The 17,903-nt window shown below is 42.0% G+C and overlaps 1 protein-coding gene across 1 annotated transcript in view; it reads right to left on the bottom strand.

The window, feature by feature from the left end:
• LOC114662906 (major facilitator superfamily domain-containing protein 12-like) overlaps nt 1-17,903 on the bottom strand; it is a 120,522-nt gene that overhangs the window by 64,947 nt on the left and 37,672 nt on the right. The gene's annotated exons all lie outside the window — the stretch shown is intronic.

Here is a 17,903-nt window from a genome sequence, read left to right as displayed (position 1 = left end):
ATTTTATTGATTTTACTGAAATCACACAACATTCCATACAAATAGATCAATTTTTACAAAAATAGGATCGAAAACAAATCAACCCCCAGCCCTGAGAACGAGAGCATGGCCAGCAGAGTAAAACTTAAAACCAGTAAAAATAAGTAAATAGATGAATTAATAAGTGAATAAAGATAAATGGAGAAGAAAAAGAAATGGGGAGAGAATCTACTTTCTCAGTGCTTTAAATGCTTATTCTAAAATGTTATTGATCAGATCCTGCCAGGTTTTGAAAAAGTTCTACACAGATCCTTTAAGTGCAAATTTGATTTTTTCCAATTTCAAATAGAATATAACATCCGTTACCCACTGACTTAGAATAGGAGAGTTAGGATTCTTCTAGTTGAGCAAGATAAATCCTGATGCTCTGTATATCCATCCATCCATCAATTTTCTAACCCGCTTGGACCACGAAATTTTTAAAACCGTTTCTTAGCGAGCACCTATGAGCCAAAGGTAACCTACAATCCAAATTTCAAGTCCCAAGTCCTCAAGGTTCAGGAGATTTTGTGATGCGTGAGTCAGTGGGATTTGGCTTATATATATATATCCATCCATCCATCTTCCAACCCGCTGAATCCGAACACAGGGTCACAGGGGTCTGCTGGAGCCAATCCCAGCCAACACAGGGCACAAGGCAGGAACCAATCCCGGGCAGGCTGCCAACCCACCACAGGACACACACAGAAACACCCACACACCAAGCACACACTAGGGACAATTTAGATTCACCAGTCGACCTAACCTGCATGGCTTTGGACTGTGGGAGGAAACTGGAGCACCCAGAGGAAACCCACGCAGACACGGGGAGAACATGCAAACTCCACGCAGGGAGGACCCAGGAAGCGAACCCAGGTCTCCTAACTGCGAAGCAGCAGCGCTACCACTGCCACCGCTACCACCATGCCGCTCTTGCTCTGTATAATAATTTAATTATCAATATCATTCTTGGTGGCTCCGAAATCTGTTCTTTTTCTGGTTTTCTGTGGTGGCGATCTGCATCATCACCACCTGATCAAAACACCATGATGTCCCTACATTGATGGATTTAAGGCCAGAAGTCCACATTACTGTCATCATCAAGTTCTTCCATGAGAACCCTGAATACAATGGGGACTGATTGAGGTCATTTATGTGAGGTAGAATGCCTAGATGGGGCTGGGTGGTCTCGTGGCCTTGGAACCCCTGCAGATTTTGTTTTTTTCTTCACCCGTCTGGAGCTTTTTTGTGTTTTTTCTGTCCTCCCTGGCCATTGGACCTTATTTTTATTCTGTTAGTGTTGCCTAATTCTACTTTCTTCATCATGTAAAGCACTGAGCTACATCATTTGTATGAAAAATATAAAAATAAGATTAGGCAATGCTAAGTAATAAAGAACAAAGTAAAGTCTGATGACCAGGAGGACAGAAAAAAACAAAACTCCAGGGGGCTGGAGGGGAGAAAAAAAAATCTGCAGGGGTTTCAAGGCCATAAGACCACCCAGCCCCAACTTGGCAGCGAAGAGGAGAAAATGATAGATGTAGTGTGAACGCAGGTATGGGACGATAATACATCCACCTTGTGAACACACGTTTACCTGGTCAGAGGTACATATGGGGTGGAATGGATCAATTATCCGTTAGGCTCAGTTATGGGACACACTCTGGACCCTCTTCAGGTACTCTCAAAGAAGAGAATTAAAACAAACAAAAAACAGTGCGTCAGAGAGGGGATGTGCAGCATTACCCATAATGGCTCTCAACAGCGGAGGACCTGCAGTCAACAAACCGTTTAGCTGAAGTGTGTCAAGAAATGCTACTGGGGCTCCTTTGTTTTTCGTTTTTAATTTCAGTCATTCTTGTGTGTTTTCAGACTATAGACTGTGTGTGTGTATATTTGTTTATTTAAAGACCATCTGTATAAAGTCAAAATTTCCTCATGGGTACAAAAAGTGTTCTATTTCTTTACCTATTCCACCTGCAACACAGCCTAGCAAACACCAGATATGGGATGCCTGTCAATAACGGAGCAGACTCACTCACTCACTCACTCAACAACAAATTACAAATGTGGACTTTGCAGTCAAGCTGCCTTCATGTCTCTGGGCTGTACAAATCTGCACTGAGAACCCACATGAACATGACAAAGCTAAGTTTGAAAGATAGGCTAAAAAAAAATAAACGGGAGTTAAAGTGCTGTGAATTGACAAGAGTACCTGATGCACCACAATTTCATCCACCGCACAAACAAAAAAAAAAAAAAAAAAAAAACAACCCTGAACGGCAGAGAGACCAACAATGAAGCAAACTAAACAACAGTAATTGAGATCACAAGACGCATTTCACAGAAGACATGATGTGTAACCCCTGACTCGGTTCTTCTCTTACTGCATTCCTAGTTAAAATGTATCTTAACTTCCATCATTAAGATAAGAAATTTTACAGGAGACGTGCAGGGAGATAAAATGACTCGCTCCAAGTCACCGAGCGTGTCTGTTATAAAATGTGTCTTATGATTTCAATGCCAACTCTAACTACAGTTTCTCAGTCAATAAGCTACGCTGACTGCCCATCTGTAAGCTTTACATTTTGATAAGTTGCAAGTCACTTCAACAAACATTAGGTGATGGCGTCACACGTACCGTACTGAAAATATGAAAGGGCCATTTGTTTAACCAGCATCCTTTTGCCAAATTCAAATGTGATCCTTTGAATACAGAGCTTCACAAGCTGAGCTATAAACTAATTTAAAGGCAGCCTGCACTCTTTATCACGGCACGCCATCTCATCTCAAGTCTAAATTTTGATTTCAAAGACGAGACAAGTGGATTTATTATCATACCATTCATATACCAGATTGCAGCAGAGGGTGGCACGAGTCAATGTTCCCCACTGTGGGGCAACACATACATAAACACAGGACAATGGAAGACAGGTAACGAACTATACCATAATAGATAAAAAAAAGAAAGAAAGAAATATCTATTCACTTAACTTTATTTCAAATCAATACTAAGTAAATAATAATAACAGTAAAACAATAAAACACAGTAGTGACAACTGTTACAAATGTACTGCATATAAATTCACTACCAGTGATTATGCAAATGGGCGGCACGGTGGCGCAGTGGGTAGCGCTGCTGCCTCGCAGTTAGGAGACCTGGGTTCACTTCCCAGGTCCTCCCTGTGTGGAGTTTGCATGTTCTCCCCGTGTCTGCGTGGGTTTCCTCCCACAGTCCAAAGACATGCAGGTTAGGTGGATTGGCGATTCTAAATTGGCCCTAGTGTGTGCTTGGTGTGTGGGTGTGTTTGTGTGTGTCCAGCGGTGGGTTGGCACCCTGCCCGGGATTGGTTCCTGCCTTGTGCCCTGTGTTGGCTGGGATTGGCTCCAGTAGACCCCCATGACCCTGTGTTCAGATTCAGCGGGTTGGAAAATGGATGGCTGGATGGATTATGCAAATGAACATCACTTTGCCTTCAAAACCAAACGACTGCACACAAACTTGGCATCCGTCGATTCATATTCAGTATGCGGTTCTGCTCGTACTTCTTTAACTGCGAGACTTTGTGACGCGACCTTTTAACAAAGCACATGCATCACTAAAGTGACCTGTTTGGTGCTAGCAAACAACCACATTTATTTCTGTAGCACATATTCATACAAACAATGTAGCTCAAAGTGCTTTACAAGTTACAAGAAAAAAACAAGATTAGGGCAATAATATTAAAATAAAAAAAAACAAATCTAAATCCATCCATCCATCCATCCATTTTCCAACCCGCTGAATCCAAACACAGGGTCACGGGGGTCTGCTGGAGCCAATCCCAGCCAACACAGGGCACAAGGCAGGAACCAATCCCGGGCAGGGTGCCAACCCACCGCAGGACACACACAAACACACCCACACACCAAGCATACACTAGGGCCAATTTAGAATCGCCAATCCACCTAACCAGCATGTCTTTGGACTGTGGGAGGAAACCGGAGCGCCCGGAGGAAACCCACGCAGACACGGGGAGAACATGCAAACTCCACGCAGGGAGGACCCGGGAAGCGAACCCGGGTCCCCAGGTCTATTTCATAAAACAAATTAATATCAAGTAGAAGAGTGGCGTCCTTTTATACAATATCATGATGCAAGTCTCTAAAGGTGAGAAGGTCAGATGGCTGGGAGGACCAAACACAAAAAAGAGCCCAAAACACCACTGAGTCCTCATTGGGCAAAATCAAAATGCTAAATAATTTATATTTTGGGATAAACAAATGGAGCAGCTCATTTCATCCCCAGTGTAGACCAGCCAAATAGCCATTTCTTTTGAAACTTGCCTCAAGTTTTATATGCTCATTGCCAACACGGAGTTTTTCCTCCCATATTTCACATTTTTGACCCCAACACTGCTTAGAAAATGGAAGACAAACAATCAGAGAAGTCTCTTTTAGTCAGGACTGAATAAGACATGGTATTAAAATCAATAAACCTGTGGTATAGTGGGTCCACAGCTCAGATGAAAGGCCAGTTTTTTAAATAGATAATCGCTGCACTCACGGTTTAAAGAGGGGGCGTGGTAGTGTGGCCGGAGCGGTTCCCGGGTGCTTCGTGATGCGGGTGGTCCTTGCTTATGTGCACAGGTGAAGAATCATTCGCATTTGCAATTGATGTCGGGAGCTGCCAATCGCTGCTCCTGAACCACATCCCTATTTTATATATACAGTTGTGCTTGAAAGTTAGTGAACCCTTTAGAATTTTCTATATTTCTGCATGAATATGACCTAAAACATCATCAGATTTTCACTCAAGTCCTAAAAATAGCTAAAGAGAAACCAGTTAAACAAATGAAACAAAAATATTATACTTGGTCATTTATTTATTGAGGAGAGTGACCGAATATTCCATATTTGTGAGTGGCAAAAGTATGTGAAGCTCTAGGATTAGCAGTTAGTTTGAAGGTGAAATTCGAGTCCGGTGTTTTCAATCAATGGGATGACAATCAGGTGTGAGTGGGCACCCTGTGTTATTTAAAGAACAGGATCTATCAAAGTCTGCTCTTCACAACACATGTTGGTGGAAGTGTATCATGGCACGAACAAAGGAGATTTCTGAGGACCTCACAAAGAGAGTTGTTGATGCTCATCAGGCTGGAAAAGGTTACAAAACCATCTCTAAAGAGTTTGGACTCCACCAATCCACAGTCAGACAGATTGTGTACAAATGGAGGAAATTCAAGACCATTGTTACCCTCCCCAGGAGCGGTCGACCAACAAAGATCACACCAAGAGCAAGGCGTGTAATAGTCACAAAGGATCCCAGGGTAACTTCTAAGCAACTGAAGGCCTCTCTCACATTGGCTAATGTTCATGTTCATGAATCCACCATCAGGAGAACACTGAACAACAATGGTGTGCATGGCAGGGTTGCAAGGAGAAAGCCACTGCTCTCCAAAAAAAACATTGCTGCTCATCTCCAGTTTGCTAAAGATCACGTGGACAAACCAGAAGGCTATTGGAAGAATGTTTTGCGGACGGATGAGACCAAAATAGAACTTTTTGGTTTAAATGAAAAGCGTTATGTTTGGAGAAAGGAAAACACTGCATTCCAGCATAAGAACCTTATCATCCCATCTGTGACACATGGTGGTGGTAGATATCATGGTTTGGGCCTGTTTTGCTGCATCTGGGCCAGGACGGCTTGCCTTCATTGATGGAACAATGAATTCTGAATGATATCAGAGAATTCTAAAGGAAAATGTCAGGACATCTGTCCATGAACTGCAATCTCAAGAGAAGGTGGGTCATGCAGCAAGACAACGACCCTAAGCATACAAGTCGTTCTACCAAAGAATGGTTAAAGAAGAATAAAGTTAATGTGTTGGAATGGCCAAGTCAAAGTCCTGACCTTAATCCAATCGAAATGTTGTGGAAGGACCTGCAGTGAGCAGTTAATGTGAGGAAACCCACCAACATCCCAGAGTTGAAGCTGTTCTGTACGGAGGAATGGGCGAAAATACCTCCAAGCCAGTGTGCAGGACTGATCAACAGTTACTGGAAACGTTTAGTTGTAGTTATTACTGCAAAGGGGGGTCACACCAGATACTGAAAGCAAAGGTTCACATACTTTTGCCACTCCCAAATATGTAATATTCTATTATTTTCCTTAATAAATAAATGACCAAGTATAATATTTTTGTCTCATTTGTTTAACTGGTTTCTCTTTATCTACTTTTAGGACTTGAGTGAAAATCTGATGATGTGTAGGTCATATTTATGCAGAAATATAGAAAATTCTGAAGGGTTCACAAACTTCCAAGCACAACTGTATATATACATATACACACATACATACACACAGGTAGTCCCCAGGTTACGGACATCCGACCTACGACTTACGAACGGGCCGCAGCTGCGATGCATGCGCCTCAATAACTGCCGCTCCGTCATCTTCAGCCTGGGGACACTGCAAGCGGTGGCTGGAGGGGGGCGATTTTGCTGCTCGTGCAGTGTAGTGTCCCTCGGGCGGCTCCCGGTGGCAAGTGGTTTCACTGCCCACGCACAACACACGGCTGCCCCGTTTGTTCTCGGTGGGCAGCTGGTAAAGCTGCAAGCGGTGACCCGGTTGTGGTTGAACGGAGGCCATTGAGGGTGAACAGGGTGGCGGGGGGTAACATTGTAGTGTGCCTCGGATGGATGCCTATTGAATGGGGGCGATTCACTACCCGCCTTTGGGCACACCGTGTTCGTTCTCGGTGGGCGGACGCTGCAGGCAGCATACTGTAGTGGAGGTGACTGTGAGGTGGGCTGGTGATGAACTACCCGTTGATGCCCCCATTTATTCACAATAGCAAGCTTGCTTGTACTGTTATGTACAGCGCCCAGACTCTGGAATGACCTACCAAAATTAATCAGGTCAGCTGACTCCATGAATTCCTTTAAAAAACAACTCAAAACTCATCTGTTCAGGAAGGCTTTTAGCTCTATTTGACTTTATTACCTTTCTCTCAGTTTACATCTCTGTCAAGATGCCAATGTAACCTGTATGTGTGTGCTAGACCATCAATTATGTTGTCTGTTTTTTTCAGAATTTACTGTCTTAATCTTCTTTATTTATTTATCTGGTTTGTACAATGCTATATACTGTATATTCTGCCGTTCTTTATTATATTCTGTAAGTGCCTTGAGCATGGGAAAGGCGCTATATAAATAAAATGTATTATTATTATTATTATTATTACATAGCAGGAAGTTATCTCTTGTCAGTACATCAGACGTGTTGACGACTGGTGCCTTCAGGCTGTGATAGCGTGGACAATGCTGTGCAGAAGAGCTCATCTTAACCTTTTGTTTTCACCCTTCAACATTGTCTCTGAATCACAAATCTGATGCAAGTGCTGGTGATACAGTAAAGAAGAGAAAAACCATCGCCATGGAAAATAAAGTAGAAATAATAAAAAGGTCAGAGAGCGGTGAAACTCCATCATTCATTGGCAGAGCACTTCATTACAGTCGTTCAACAATAGCATTTATTAAATTTATGTACTTGTTCCGACATACATACAAATTCAACTTAAGTACAAACCTACAGTCCCTACCTCGTACATAACCTGGGGACTGCCTGTATATGTATATGTGTGTGTGTGTATATATATATATATATATATATATATATATATCTATAGATGTGTATATATATATATATATACACATATAAAATAGTAGGGGCATGAGTGCGGAGAGGGGTGAGGAAAAAAGAAAAAAAAAGAAAAAGAAGGTGAACGGAGGTTAAAGGAGAAGTAGGAGGCAGGAAGGAGAAAGCCGGTGTGTGAGCGAGCGAAGGCATGCTCTCCTTCAAGAGCAGAAGGCAGCTGGGCAGTGAGCCCTAGTGTGGTGTTTGGCCAGCACCTGGGGGCAGTCAGTAGTGGGGAGCGTTAGTGAGGAGCAGGAGTGACTGGAAGGAGGATGTCTCGCCGCATAAGGCCGGGAAGCCAGCGGGAGTCGGAGAGTTGGGAAGTGAAAGCCCCAGCGTGAGCGCCCTGGTCACTGGGGAGTCCAAGTCATGGTCTGGTATAATCAACCAGAGCAAGGGATCGGAAATTGCAAACAGACTGGCAGAAGGCAGAGGTGGTCAGCTGCAGATAAGATGACTCCCCTGGTGCATAGCCTGGATGGGAGAAGCAGGGGAGTCGCCAATAGAAAGAAGACACCAGGCTTTGTTTTTAAAAGGACTGCTTCCAGCCATTGCTTTAACCCCCTTTTTAACTAGATTTATTTATTGGATTTTAACCTCCACATTTGTCACTTGTTTTTAATGGATTATTTATTTATTGAACTTTACGCACTGCACTTGTTTTTGAACACTTTGTTTTTTGTTTTAAATAAAAGCACTTTGCACATTTTGCTTCCTTGTTGATGTCTTCACTGTCCAAGCTCATCCGGTTACATTGCCTACAGTGTCGGGTTCGAGAGCTCCCCAGTAGCCAGATGCTCTCAAAGCAAGCGCACATCTATTTCTATGCTAACTCCATAAATGGCAGTTTTGCCTTTTTAAAAAAATAAAAAAACAGCATGCTTTCACCAATTACGTACTGAATTTATCCTACCTCATAGAAGGAATTCCAGACACGTCTTTTGCCGTTTTTCTTTTTGAGATGTGTTAATGTTATGTGCCACAGCACTATGGGCCATTTTTAATAGGTAGTTTTCACTCATCTTTATCACATATTAGTGCGTTTTCTGCAGTCATCCATCTACTTTGGGGGTTTCTATGTGCTACTGAATCTCACTTTGGTACCCTCACAGGTGGCACAGTGGTAGTGCTGCTGCTTTGCAGTAAGGAGACTGTGGAAGATTGTGGGTTCGCTTCCCAGTTCCTCCCTGTGTGGATAGCGCTTTGAGTACTGAGAAAAGCGCTATATAAATGTAATGAATTAATTATTTATTATTATTTGGTACTGATACTGTAAAATAAGCTCATTTAGGTATCAACTTGGTACTGAAATACTGTTTTTTTGTGACATCCCTAATTGACAATAAAAAGTCATTTTCTGTATTCAACAGAGGGGTAATTCAAAACAGAAATACCACTGTATGTATACCCCCAGTTACAAGAATGTCACAAAAATGACGACCACAGCCATGTGATGCAATACTTGTATCACGTAAATAAGGAATAAAACTTTACCAAAACAAATCAACACAGAAAATGTATAATTCTTCTTTTAAAAAAAAAAAGCACAAAATAACTCAAAACAAACATATAAAAACCTTTTAATATGAACACTACCATACTTTTCAGGCATACAAAATGTGAACGGAGTCAGCAATACTACAAATAAGCAGGTGAGGAAACCTGGCATGAAAAGCATGCGATTCTGAAATGGCTAACAGAGTATACGAGTCGTCTTTACTACGAGTCATCTGATCTTAAGCCACAGTCTGATTCAGTCAAGTTTCAATGTCCACAAAGGTCAGGAGAAAGTCGCCTACCAAATGCTTCTTTCCTAGTGATTGCACTTCTCTTTTTTAATTTTGTCTTTTATTTTTAATTTTGCAAAATCATCCGACATCCAGTTTTGATGGAGTAACCGCGGACTCATCACTTGATTCACTAACTTGACGTGCCACCGTTGGAGGTAGTGACTGCCAACACACACTTCCTTTAATTATTAATGTGTCAGTCACATTTACCAACAAGTCCATTCTTCCACATCAAGCTCCTCTTAAGCTTAACCAAGGCTTTACTTGCCTGAGCAGCTGATAGTATTTCAATGAAGTTTAGGCCAGTGCTTTGACTCCGCTATTCTTAAACACTGAATTACTTCTTCATTTGCAGACCTGCTGTTCTGTAAAGACCCGTAAAGACCTCGTTCAGGATCGCCACAGCGAATCACCTGCTTCCATATCTTCCTGTCCTCGTCATCTTGTTCTGTCACACCCATCACCTGCATGTCCTCTCTCACCACATCCATAAACCTTCTCTTAGGCCTTCCTCTCCTCCTCTTGCCAGGCAGCTCTATCCTTAGCACCCTTCTCTCATTATACTCAGCATCTGTCCTCTGCACATGTCCAAACCAACACAATCTCAGCTCTCTGACTTTGTCTCCAAACCGTCCCACCTGAGCTGACCCTCTAATGTCCTCATTTCTAATCCTGTCCATCCTCACCACACCCAATGCAAATCTTAGCATGCATAGATAGATAGATAGATAGATAGATAGATAGATAGATAGATAGATAGATAGATAGATAGATAGATAGATAGATATGAAAGTCACTATATAATAGATAAATAGATATGAAAGGCACTATATAATAGATAGATAGATAGATAGATATGAAAGGCACTATATAATAGATAGATAGATAGATAGATAGATAGATAGATATGAAAGGCACTATATAATAGATAGATAGATAGATATGAAAGGCACTATATAATAGATAGATAGATATGAAAGGCACTATATGATAGATAGATAGATAGATAGATAGATAGATAGATAGATAGATAGATAGGATACTTTATTAATCCCAAGGGGAAATTCCCATACTCCAGCAGCACCTTACTGATACAAAAAACAATATTAAATTAAAGATTGATAATAATGCAGGTAAAAACAGACAATAACTTTATATAATGTTAACGTTTACCCCCCCGGGTGGAATTGAAGAGTCGCATAGTGTGACGGAGGAACGATCTCCTCAGTCTGTCAGTGGAGCAGGACGGTGACAACAGTCTGTTGCTGAAACTGCTCTTCTGTCTGGAGATGATCCTGTTTAGTGGATGCAGTGGATTTTCCATAATTGATAGGAGCTTGTTGAGCGCCCGTCTCTCTGCCACAGATGTCAAACTGTCCAGCTCCGTGCCTACAATAGAGCCTGCCTTCCTCACCAGTTTGTCCAGGCGTGAGGCGTGTTTCTTCTTAATGCTGCCTCCCCAGCACACCACCGCATAGAAGAGGGCGCTCGCCACAACCGTCTGATAGAACATCTGCAGCATCTTATTGCAGATGTTGGACACCAGCCTTCTAAGGAAGTATAGTCGGCTCTGTCCTCTCTTACACAGAGCATCAGTATTGGCAGTGCAGTCTAATTTATCATCCAGCTGCACTCCCAGGTATTTATAGGTCTGCACCATCTGCACACAGTCACCTCTGATGATCACGGGGTCCATGAGGGGTCTATGAGGGTCTTTAACTCTGCCACCTCCAGCTCTGTCTCCTGTGCCACTGTCTCCAGCCCATATAACATAGCTTTAGACCTTCCCTTTCACTCTTGCTGATACCCGTCTGTCACAAATCACTCCTGACACTCTTCTCCACCCATTCCACCCTGCCTGCACTCTCTTTTTCACCTCACTTGAATTCTGATTCTGATAAACATATAAATTAAATGTAGGCACCAAGTATAAACTGCCTAGCCTCATATAAATGTAAAATTCAATGACCCCAAAACAGGACTCTCTTTAAACATTTAGCCATGATTCTAGTGTACTGTATGCACGTCATCTTATGCAAATAATACAGTATCACCATTCTATAAATGCAAAGGCAGTCTTTTTTTTCCAGCAAAAGATGCACTATGGCGATCTTGTTTAACGTGCCTGGAGCAAATGGGAAATGGTGGTGAGTGGCAATGCAAAATATCTGGCAAATTTCAGCTCAAGCTTTACTATAAGACCAATTGAGGGACAATTATAATATGAATCAAATCAGCCTCTAAAATTGCATTCAAAGTGTACAGTTGCAGTCATGTGGCCATTTTAAGCATATTTGGCCTTATTTGTGTCTCCTGTGCTACACCATTTTGAGGAATATTGTTTTTATTGGTTGTTCTTGGATAACTGTAGATAACACCCCCACCCTGTTTATGACAAGTCACTGATCATTGATGTAAGATAAAAAAAAAAAGAAAGTCGAATCCTCTTCAGAGTGGCATCTACACTTTCAGTTCCAGAAACAAAACAAAAGCAGTACTATTGTGCCTTAAGCAGAAGTTGTCACAAGACTTGATTTATTTTTTCCACTGCAGGGAAGGAGATAGCAAGTTCAATAACAAAGAAAAATTCCAAGAATCATCAGTGGTGCTTTAGACCAGCGGTCGCCAACTCCGGTTCTGGAGGACCACTGTGGCTGCAGGTTTTCATTCTGACCCTTTTCTGAACGAGTGTCCTGTTTTTGCTGCTAATTAACTTCTTTTGAACTAATTTGAATTGATTTGCTCTTGAAGACTCAGACCCCTTAATTGTTTCTTTTTCCTTAATTAGCAGCCAAACAATAATGAGATATGAAATGAGACAAAACAACTGGTGTCCATTATATAATATCTGAAATAAAGAACAATGAAGGTCTCAGGAATGTTGGTCTGCTCAGGTCCACAAAACATTTGAACAAAGCTGCTCTAAGAAAAAAGAAAATCATTAATTTCAGAAATGTCTGCTAATGGACCACGAGAGCAGCAACAAGCCACGGAATTAAAGAACGAGTTTAATTAACGACAAGAATTGGCAGCTGGTTGGAGTTTGAGGCTCTGACTTAGTTGGTCTTCTGTTAGCTCCCTCACTTCACATTTCATTTCTGTTTGGGTGCCATTTAAGGAAGGAAATGAAGAACTTCAGAGGAATGATGAAGAAATTCAGGGAAACAAATCTTAAAAAAGCAATTCAATTAAAATTAATTCACAAGAAGTTAATTAGCAGCACAAACAGGGAACTCATTACAAAAAATGGTTAGAATGAAAACCTGCAGCCACAGTGGTCCACCAGGACTGGACTTGTAGATCCTTGCTTTAGACAGATTCTCTGTACTCCCTAATTCAAAACATCAGTAAAGGCTGAACCAACCAATACCAATTAAAGTTATGTCTTTAAAGGACAGACAGCTCTGCAGTTCGCATACCAGGAGAAGGTGGGAGCGGAGGATGCCATTATTTATATGCTACACTGATCCGTCTCCCACTTGGACAGAGGCAGTGGTGCAGTAAGAATTATGTTTCTGGACTTCTCTAACGCCTTCAACACCATCCAACCTCTGCTCCTTAAGGACAAGCTGACAGAGATGGGAGTAGACTCATACGTGGTGGCATGAATCATGGACTATCTTACAGATAGACCTCAGTACGTATGTCTCGGGAACTGCAGGTCCGACATTGTGGTCAGCAGCACAGGAGCGCCACAGGGGACTGTACTTTCTCCGGTCCTGTTCAGCCGATATACATCGGACTTCCAATACAACTCATAGTCCTACCACATGCAAAAGTTCACTGACGACACTGCTATCGTGGGCTGCATCAGGAGTGGGCAGGAGGAGGAGTATAGGGACCTAATCAAGGACTTTGTTAAATGGTGCAACTCAAACCACCTACAACTGAACACCAGCAAAACCAAGGAGCTGGTGGTGGATTTTAGGAGGACCAGACCCCTCATGGACCCCATGATCATCAGAGGTGACTGTGCAGAGAGTACAGACCTATAAATACCTGGGAGTGCAGCTGGATGATAAATTAGACTGGACTGCCAATACTGATTCTCTGTGCAAGAGAGGACAGAGCCAGCTATACTTCCTTAGAAGACCGGCGTCCTTCAACATCTGCAATAAGATGCTGCAGATGTTCGATCAGACGGTTGTGGCGAGTGCCCTCTTCTACACGGTGGTGTGCTGTTGAGGCAGCATAAAGAAGAAGGACGCCTCACGCCTGGACAAACTGGTGAGAAAAGCAGGCTCTATTGTAGGCACGGAGATGGACAGTTTGACATCCGTGGCAGAGCGATGGGCGCTCAAAAGGCTCCTATCAATTATGGAGAATCCACTGCATCCACTGAACAGGATCATCTCCAGACAGAGGAGCAGCTTCAGCGACAGACTGCTGTCACCGTCCTGCTCCACTGACAGACTGAGGAGATCATTCCTCCTCCATACTATGCGACTCTTCCATTCCAATCGGGGTGGAGTGGACGTTAACATTATACAAAGCTACTGTCTGTTATACCTGCATTTTTATCACTCTTTAATATTGTTTTTTATTAGTATGCAGGTGCTGGAGTATGTGAATTTCCCCTTGGGATTAATAAACTATCAATCATAGAATGCAAAAAGCACCTACTGCAGTCACCATGTCTGTTCACACGAAACAGCTCTGATCCCAGGGGACTGATTTTGTTGAAATGTGGCACACTTATTCTTTAAGGAAATTTGTGACGAAGGTTCCGTTTTTTTGTTGAGATATTTACTGTGCAAACGTTTAAAATTTTTGAATCTTCTTTGGGAAAAGTATTGGCGAATATGAAAACGTACCTGCTGATCTAGGAGAGACTGCTGGATGGGGGGAAAAAAAAGAAAAATATACGAAGAATACAAGATGAATGGACCTCTTTCACTGTAAATTTGAAACAGCAATCCGTAGTTCAAGCTGTACAGAATTTTTATGACTTGCTGCCATTTGACAAACAAAAAAGACGCACGTTCATTGTAGTGGTTCTTTTTTTTTTTTCAATTTCTTGAACATCACCATATTGTTATCCTGTGACCTTTGCAAACAAATACAAATGGTTAACCGTAAATCGAAAAGAACACATACAATACACATATATATTTAATATGTTACTTACCCCATATACAGTAGTTTGTATGGGTGGCTGAGAAAAAATTTGAATCTCATGACTTCATTGAGAAAAGGCATAATGGAGATTGAAATTGAAAAGAATACAACAGTGACAAACTATACCACCCATCTCTCTATTATAAAAAAAAAATCTTGGGACGAGACGAGACTTTTATTCTTGCGATGAGATGTGATCTTTTGAAGAGAGACAGAGAGACACTTTCACGTCCCGCGAGACGGTCAAGTCACATCATACTTACAACCTTTGGAAGCAAGTCCCCTGAGATGGTGACTTTTGCAAGTCATGCCCAAATTTCAGTCATTTTCAAATAAGACCACGGTCATCTAACCTCTCAGTTGTTGGAATGCTTTTAGCAGACACACTTCCTGTGCTCTCAAAACTTAAATTTTTTTTAAATTTTATACTTTCTAGATGATACGTCAACGACTAATCGAAGAAGAAAGAGCAGCGCGTCGAAAAGAGACCCAAAAGCGTTGGAGAGAAAAGAATGCAAAAAAGAAAGCCTAGGGCCAGAAAAAGACAAAGTAGAAAAGTTGTAAAGAATTCAAAAATGTTGGTGTGATACACACGTAGAGCAATTTAGAGATAATGGAAGCAGGAAAATTCGTAAGTCTCAAAAAATGATTGTTTGTGCTAATATGATCTTTACTAACGGAAAATATTACTTGGTGAAATAACGAAACAGCGAAAAGAGACTGAATAGTGTTTTGAGGATGTCTGGAGGAGAAGAGAGACAAGGCAGTGAGACAAAAGGACAGCTGCTGTACGGGATTTTAAACGTTCGAAGTGCCGCATGGCAGCAACAGCAAGCCAGCAGCCGATTGAGCAAAGAGGAGATAAAAATAAATAAGTAAATAAATAAATAAACTATTTGTTTCCCATTGTATCACCGTTTAAGACAGGGTTTGGAGGAGTGAGCGTGTCTCCTTGGGGTGCATTCAGCCCCCCCTCTTCACAACGGTGCGTAGCGTAGGTGGTGGGGGGGGGGGGGGGTGCGCATGTGACGATGCCCATTGAACCCAATACCATTGGTAATGTCACCGAGATGAGCTGACAAATGAGGACAATTCTCCAATGAAGCCAGGGGATAGTGTAATCAGTGCCAAGGTGCTTTTATTAAACAATAAAAATCAAAACAGTCTCCAAAGTGCAGTGCTCCACAGTTACAATAAATAAATCCATAAAAACAATGAAAAGTTGGGATAAAACAATAAATAAATCCGTTAAAATCTGAGGTTAAAATCAGAAGTTAAAATGCAGTCTCTCTCATCCCAATCTCAGCACACCTCCGTCTCACCCATTGCTCGTGTAGCTGACGGAGACCCAACAGCCATGAGCTCCTTTCGGCTGACCTCCAGGCATCATGGCCAGACTGTCCGAGGTCGGCTCTCCTCCATTGGGAGGACACCTGCCTTGCTCACCCCACTCCACCCGAACATTCAGTGGGATGGACTAGACCCCTAAAGCGCTACAGCCAAACGCTCCTTTGCGAGGCCCCAGCTCATGCTGTCTCCTCCTTCCAGGTGGCCAGATCCTCCTGCTAAGACTACTCTTTCACGTCCTTTAACCTCAATTGATCCATCCATCCCCCTTTTTCTGCTGCCGACCCGTATATATATATCTCCATTTCCGTGGGCGCAGCGCCTTAATCACATGCTGCAGGAAGCCAATGAAGCAATCGAGAACAAACGCACCCACGCGTGCATGTGCGACTCACTCCAACTACCTCATTAACTCCTCATGGTCATGCAGTCGCGCCCACAGAGAGTGACATGGCTTTACGGATTTAAAACCTGGCCCATATCTTTTGAAGCCGTGGACCCGCTATACCAAAGAGCAGCCCCTAGTTATAATAAAAACAATAAATATGGTTTTAAAATACTAATGTAATGCTCTCGATTATGTAAAAAACTCTTTTGGAGTAAATTATGAGATGACATAAGATGACAAAGATGACAAAATACATTTACTCTGAACCCACTTATTCCAATACTGGGTTGGGTCACAAGGGGCTAAACAATCTTGGCGCAATGACACAAATGGCAAGAAAAAAAATAAAAACCCTGGACTGGTTGACTATTCAGCATAAGAAACACACACCAGGCCAACCCAGAGGTATCCATCAGTTTGTGGGAAGATGAAGAAAACCGCATATTCTAAAGAAATCTCATATATAGTGGAACCTCGGGTCACGAACATCTCGGAACACATACAAATCAGGTTACGACCAAAAAGTTTGGCAAACTTTTGCATCTGTTCACGACCACACACTCGGGTGACGAACAAGCCAGTTTTCCTTCCGGTTCGTACGGGCTGATGATTTACGAATGTGTTCAGTCTCTCCCTGTACAGTACATTGTTCTCGGTCAGATGTGCATCACGCAGAGGGACTCTCCCTCAGAACTGTAACCTCCTCTCCACTCAGCTTCCTGCTCACTTCCTTCATGCCAGAACTCGACTCATGCAAGGTTAGTTTTCTTGGTTGTTTACTGTTAGTTTTTGTATAAATTACGGATTTTTCAAATTTTCATATTTTTCCCTTTGTTTAAAACTCATTTAAAAAAAGTGTTTACAGTGAGCGGTAGCGAGGCTGTAGCGTGAACTCTTGCAATGTTAGTTTTCCCTGTTGTTCAAGGTTTTCTCAGTGTTATTCAATGTTTTTTTAGATTTAGTTTACTATTACACTGTGCATTCTATGGTATAATTAACTATTTTGTGCTTAAAAATCTTTAAAAAATATATATTTACATACAGCTCGTATGGTCCGGAACGGATTAATTGTATTTACATACAATTCAATGGGGGAAATTACTTCGGGTCATGACCAAATCGGGTTGCGACCAGAGTTTTGGAACGAATTACGGTCGTGACCCGAGGTTCCACTGTACATGGACAGAAGGAGATTGGAGCCCAAGACTCTAGAATAGTACTTCCCGATTGGGGGTGCCAACTGTTGCTGGGGGTGCCAGAATCCATCGAGGAAGAAAAATGAAAAACATTATTTGTACAAAATCTTAATTTATCTATCCACTCCTAAATAATTAAATGGGCAGGCCATTTCGTATCAGTGCAATACGCTGCTTGTTAAAACGGATGACTTCCGCTCTTACGCGCACTTAGTGCTGCGTGGGTACTATGAACTATCGTATCTGTTCAAGTTCTATTTAAATTGTAAATATAAGTAAGTTTTATTTAGTCAACAGAAATATCTTTGGTAGGAATGTAAGTTAAATTTAGTCATCATTGCATACATTTTTCTTCACCCTAGAAATTT

This window comes from Erpetoichthys calabaricus, chromosome 12 (genome assembly GCF_900747795.2).
Source record: "Erpetoichthys calabaricus chromosome 12, fErpCal1.3, whole genome shotgun sequence".
NCBI classification, from domain to species: Eukaryota; Metazoa; Chordata; class Cladistia; order Polypteriformes; family Polypteridae; genus Erpetoichthys; species Erpetoichthys calabaricus.
The sequence above is the reverse complement of the archived record's forward strand: the minus strand, read 5'-3'. Positions and strand labels throughout refer to the sequence as shown.